The following is a 6,809-nucleotide window of genomic DNA, read 5'->3' as shown; positions in this document are numbered from 1 at the left end:
ATAAAATTAAATACTCAGAGTGATTTAAATATATAGAATGGACTGTTATCACTGATACTGTTGCTCTTACATATGAAGTCTGAAATAGATACTTAAAACCATTTCTATTTTACTTCACCATGGCTCCTGAGGTCCACCAACGTTAGATACTGGGTGAATCAGTATGGAGGGTGAAATATGAAAGGATAGTGAGTGAGGGGCATGGGGTAGCATAAGTAGGCACAAAGTTGGCATGGGGACTTTAAGTAACTGTAGGGGGTTGAAAGAAGGGCAAAGTTTGATGGAGGGCATGAGGGGTCATGGGGAGGACAAAGGGGCATAAGTTAGCATGGAGGAACGTAGGAGTGGGTGGGCATGAGTTGGTATGTATAGGGCAAAGTTGTGGTTAGGTAGATGTTAGTAGGTTTTGAAGGATAGGGCGAAAGGCCTTACCTACTTCTGTTACTTCTGGGGTGAAGTTCGACAGCCCTGAGACAGGTCTTATAAACAACCTCTTCAGGACCCAGAAACCCTGATATCTGCTTCCAAACTGTTTGTGGAAACTGGGCCAGGCTCCCAAATGCAGTTCCTCCCATGGAATGGAAATCTGGCTGTTCTGGGATGTTTCAACAGAAGTGGCTATGCCAAACCAAGCACCTTCCCCATCCAAAGCCACCTCAGGAGAGAACATCTGAGCCCATGTAAGTTCATCACTCCAATCCAACATGCACTCCTTCCACCACTGATGCACAATAATAGCAATGTGCACAGTCCATGAGATGCACTGCAGTCATTTACAATGACTTGTCTGATAGCACCTTCCAAAATTCTGTCACGTAGAACTTCAAGAACTGCAGAATTATGGGAACACCTCCTGAAAGTTCCTCTCTAAGTCAATGACTTGAGAATATATAACTGTTCCTGCACTGTCATTGGGTCAGAATCCAAGAACTCCTGTCCTAACAGCACTGTAGGTATATCTTACATCATGTTGGCTATAGCAGTTCAAGTAAGTGGCTGACCATCATCTTTGAGCCACGTTCGTGAAATTATCAGTTAACAAAGATTCATCTGAGCCCAAATTAACATCATCATAAAAGGGCACTGAAACTCAAATCTATCTCCAAGTTGATTCACACTTCTCAATTCACTGGCTTGAAAGGGTCCTTGTCAGAGCCAGTGGATGTTCTCCATGACTCGATTCTCTGAGGTAATCAGGGATAGTTTGTGTTGCCTACCCATTCACAAATTTAAATATGCTAGACAGATTGCAATCTGTAATAGTCATATAAATATTGAAATTATTGAGCTTTCATCAACATAATCAATATATGCGTGAATAAGCAGGTGACAGATCACTTGGTTTTCAGAATTGATAGAGGCATGTGACAAGATTGCTTGCTAGCATTCAAGTTATTCCATCTATATTTAGAACATTTTTTGGGTGAAATGGAAAATGTTGACATTGGTATCTATGTGGGAGGAATGGAAATTAACAATCTGCTATGCAGATAGTGTCATATTTCTTGCTGAATTTAAAATAAGACACAAACACACTCAGATTCATAGCAGAATTTGGATAATGTCACCAATCAAACTGAGCCTTTGAATTTTCACTGATTCTGGAGAAAATACTGATAGAGTCATGAAGATACAGCAGGAATTCAACATCAAAATGAGTCAAACTCAACTAAGAAAATTAAAAATTACACAACACCAGGTTATAGTCCAACAGGCTTATTTGGAATCACTAACTTTTGAAGTGCTGCTTCTTCATCGGGTGGTTGTGGCGCAGAATCATAAGGCACAGACCTTGTGTCTTATGTCTGTGTCTTATGATTCTCCTCCACCACCACCTGATGAAGAAGCAGCACTTCAAAAGCTGTTGATTCCAAATAAACCTGTTGGACTATAACCTGGTATTGTGTGATTTTTAACTTTGTCCACCGCAGTCCAACACTGGCACCTCCACATCAACTAAGTGAGTTTACACTTTAATTAACCCAGGGCTTTCACCAAGGAATTATGGCCGGCCCATCTTGGAATTTGACATTAATTTGGACAAGCGGACTTGGTTTTGTGGGATCTGTGAGTTTTCCTTATAATATGGGAGCAAACATAGCTGGTCACAATTCTAATGCTTATGCTGAAATTGTGTCTGATTTGGCTATGGATATCTCACTAAGCTCTTTTTCCTGTGTGCAACCTTTTTTTTGAGTATACATGGGAAAGCCTTAAGAAATGGTAATTGGGACAATATTAAAAATCATTTGGAAAAGTGGGGATTTGTTACTGCTAAATTGTGTTTGCCTACATTGATGAAGAAGTTGGTGAATTAATAGAAAGTGTTGATTTGAATATTGTAGTTAAGGTGGAAATTCAAAAAAAATATAGGCAATAAATGCTGATATAACCAGGGATGCTCATTTCCTGTGAATGAATTAAAAAATCAAATATTTTAATTGTTTTGCACTTACTTACACTGAAGTATGCCCATAATTGTCCCTCAGAGACATTGCTACTCTGTTCTTTCCATCACTTCTCAAAGATAGAGGTAACCTAGAGGATTTTCAGTGAAACAGTTTTTTATTAATGTGACCTAGTGGGGACACCGATTTATTCTGCTGACTCATGTCTCAAGTTATCGCCACTGCTGCAATAATAAACTCCTGAAACAGAGGTGACCACAGTAATAACCACAGTAGGCAGCATGGTGGCTAAGAGGCCTCAAAGCGTCAGGGACTTGGGTTCGATTTCACCCTCGGGCAACTGTCTGTGTGGAGATTGCACATTCTCCATGAGTATGTGTGGGTTTCCGCCGAGCACTCTGGACTCCTCCACAGTCCAAAGATGTGCAAGTTAGGTGGTTTGGCCATGCTGAATTACCCCATAGTATGTAGGCAAGGTGCGTTAGCCATTGGAAATACAAGGTTACAGGTATAAGGTAGGGGAGGGGTTTGGGTGGGACGCTCTTTGGAGGGTCAGTGTGGATTCATTGGACCAAATAACCTGTTTCCGTCCCGTTGGGATTCTATGAATTATTATGTTATGTTGTACTTCTAACACATACACTTACCTGGCAGAATGCTAGCATGCTGGCTCAGTGGTTATGACTGCTGCCTTACAGCATCAGGGACCTGGGTTCGATTCCAACCTTGGCTGACTGTGTTGAATTTTCATGTTCTTCCCCTTTTCTGTGTGGGTTTCCACCAGATGCTCCGGTTTCCTCCCGCAGTCCAAAGAGTTGCAGGTTAGGTGAACTGGCTATGCTAAATTGCCCATAGTGTCCAGTGAGTTAGCCATGGTAAATGCGTAGTTATGGGGATAGGATAGGGGACTGTGTCTGGGTAGGATGGTCTCTGGAGGATTGGTGTGGACTCAATGGACCGAATGGCCTTTTTCCACACAGTAAGGATTCTATGAATATGTTTGTGCAAATTATTAATGCCTGGATCAACATTGCATAGACTTACATAAAATGCAAACTACATAAGCAGGCCATTCAACCCAACTTATTCATGCTATCTACATTTCCTATATTCCTTAACATCATATTTCTTAAAGTACAATGTTACTTTCTATTTTTAATTAAATATTACTGTGACAGTGTTAATGATTCCATGGTCTTTTTAAAAGAACTGCATCATGGTAGCATTTTTTTAAAAAATGCCTTTGGCTTTTATGTTAATTCATAAATACTTAAAATGCACAGTTGTACCTGGAAAATGATACATGATATTTACACTTCCTTTAAATTGACCAAGCTGAGAGACAATGATTGATGAGTTATGCTTAAGCTTACATGCATTTTCATATAAATATTTGGGAAGAGAAAATCTACTCAGAAGATAGTAACTGTCGCAGTGAAATACTAACGTTTTGTTATAAATATTCATTGGATTCTATCAACTTGCAACCATTTCAGGTGCATCTATTCAACCTTATTTATGGAATTTTCAATGTAAAAACGCAAGGCCTTGTCAAAACAACTTTATCATTTAGGGTGTGAAACAGGGAGCCTTGAAGGAAGCTGAATAAATTCAAAGTTGTTTTATGTTTCGTGTTACGTTTCGAGCTTAATTGAATGGAGTACCCACCAAAAGCCTTTACCATTATTTATTAAAATTAAACTAATGTTTTATAATTGTCCACATTGGCCATTCTGTTGTTCCACACATAAGCAGAAAAAGGTATTTAATCGCCACAGGATGATGAAGTGTAGAGAGGGCAGTATAAAACAAAATAAAATTCAGTGATATAATGATAATATTACTGGAGCTGTAATACAGAGGCTTGGGTTTATTCTCCACAGTAGCTGTTGGAATTTAATACAATTAATAAGCCTGTAAAATAAAGCTAGACACAGTAATGATCACCATCCATTCTGAAAGAGGGTCACCGGACTTGAAATGTTAACTCTGCTTTTGCTCCACAGATGATGCCAGACCTGCTGACTTTCTTCAGCAATTTCTGCTCTGTAACACTGATCACTGTCATTAATTGCTGTAAATGTTCATCTGTGGATGGGCTTTTGGGGAAGGAAGCTCTCCCATCCTCATCTGGCGCAATGTGACTTCAGACTCAAAACTATGGGGTGAACTGTTAATTGCCCTCTGAGATGGCCTCGAAGGTTATTCCATTCAGGGGCAATTAGGGATGGGTAACAAATACTGGCCTTGTCACCAATGCCCACATCCCAAAAAAACCAAAAATCACTGCTGACTCAGCAAAGGCAGAAACCGTTGTGGGAATAAATATTTAATCTGTTCAGAAAATGCTGTTGTTACGAAGTTGTGTCAAGTACTCATGAAGTGGACGGCAGGAAGCTAGAATTTGCTTGTAAAAATGATAGGAGGGATGAGTGTGTGACTCCTTTAAGAGGGAGAGGGCTTTTCTAAGCTTGGAGATTTACACATAAAATGTGGCTGTAAGCAGCTGAAAATGTACAAATACTTCTAAAATTGAAATGTGTATCAATTGGCTGTGTGATTGGAAACCTTAGGCTTGTTTTGATGTTATGGCAATTAGCTGGAAATGAACCAATTAATTTAAACCAAGCACTTAGAAACTGAAAACCAATAAAATGCAAATCTGATGGTTTTGACAACCTCCGACCAATGTTATTGTAAGAAAATTGAAATGTCGTGCAAGGTACACAATGGCAGGGATTTTGTAAATTGGGGGACAGCTAACTGCCATCTGAGGAATGAACATGCAGCTTTCACAGAAATCTCTAAGCTCTCTATGAAAGCACCATCCATCCATAAAAGGTACCATAGCACTTCTTGCTAAGAGTCCAAATGGAAGCATTCACAGAGAAAACACCTCTGACAGAAGGGTCAACAGAAAATAAGTGTTCCTGACCAGTGAGACAGCGGAGAAGGCAGAACATTCTGGGAGATGCATTCTGTAGGGACTTTGAAAGTCTAAGTTTTAATTTAGTTTTCTTATTATTTGGGTTTGTATAAGTGGGATTTGTGTTTATTGGAACAGCATACCAGTAGAATTTGGTTCAGTTAGGAAATAGTTAGTCAGTCGTGGTTGTTGGAGGGTGGTAGAAATATTTTGTTCGTTAGTAGTTTCAATTTATTTGTTCACTGTTAGAATTAAATAAATAAATTGTTACTTGTTGCTTATAAAGTGAATATCAGGGACTTCTTTCATTTAACAACTCCTTTCCAACAGATTATGAGTGGACTTATTTGAGTGCTTCAGGTTTTAATTAATAGAAGGGGACCTTTACTCCCACTGTAACAGATTGGGGGGGGGTTGTGTTTTGTTTTTAATTATCAGAGAGGTTCAAGCTCCCCTTCGTAACACAACGTACACTGACAATCTTGTTATGAGAAAGTATATAAGAGGATGACAAACACAAAATCACATATTAAAACATTAATTCTCTTTCATTTGTTAAGGAAGTTTTTAGTATTCTGTAAACTTGCTGACTAAATACTTTTAATGATTACATAAATCAGAATGATCTGAAATCATAATCACTCATCTAACACTTCCATGGAATTAGGGCAGGTACAATGGCTTATGCATAAAATGCTGAGTACCATATATACTCATGTAAAAGTCAATCTCATAAAAATTGACCCCTTATTTTTGGCCAAAAATCTGGTATTTTCTATATATCCTGTGTAAAGGTCAACTCTACTATATCGCATTATAAACCTCTTACAAAGGAAACTGCATGTTTCCATTAACTGACTTAAACAAAATTACATTCATTCATTCATACCAGTAACTCTACTCATCGCTCTTTGTGTACTATTTTGCATCTCTATTCATTCATTCATTCATTCATTCATCCATTTATTCATAATTCTACTTAGCCCACTTGGTTTACTACAGCATGTTTTGATACATTCATTCATTCATTCATTCAGATGGGTACTAAATCTATCGGTACTTATCGCACTTTGTTGACTGTCCATCCAAAAGTTAATATCGTTAGAATGGTAATCACTTTAATTGTGCCATAATAACTGAATAAAAGTAAGATATATCAGCTACATATATCTTTAATTCTTTTTCAAATGTGTTAATGTTGCTGAGGTTCATTACATACAAGAGTAAATGGGAGAGAAATGGAAGAATTTGGCGAGAAAGTTCAAAATGCTTACACACTCAGGATTTAATAAATGTTTCATTTTAAGTGTGCCATTATACCAGGCAATGACAACGTTAACAGTGTGATTTTGCAGGATTTCACTGAATCTTTGACATGTTAAATTTTTGTACAAGTATGTATAAAGAAAATTCCCTACCAGTAATCTATTCTTGTTTCTCTTGTTTTTATTTGGTAATTATCTTTACCGTAATTC

The sequence above is a fragment of the Chiloscyllium punctatum genome, chromosome 32 (assembly GCF_047496795.1).
Source record: "Chiloscyllium punctatum isolate Juve2018m chromosome 32, sChiPun1.3, whole genome shotgun sequence".
NCBI lineage: Eukaryota > Metazoa > Chordata > Chondrichthyes > Orectolobiformes > Hemiscylliidae > Chiloscyllium > Chiloscyllium punctatum.
This window is presented reverse-complemented; position numbering follows the sequence as displayed.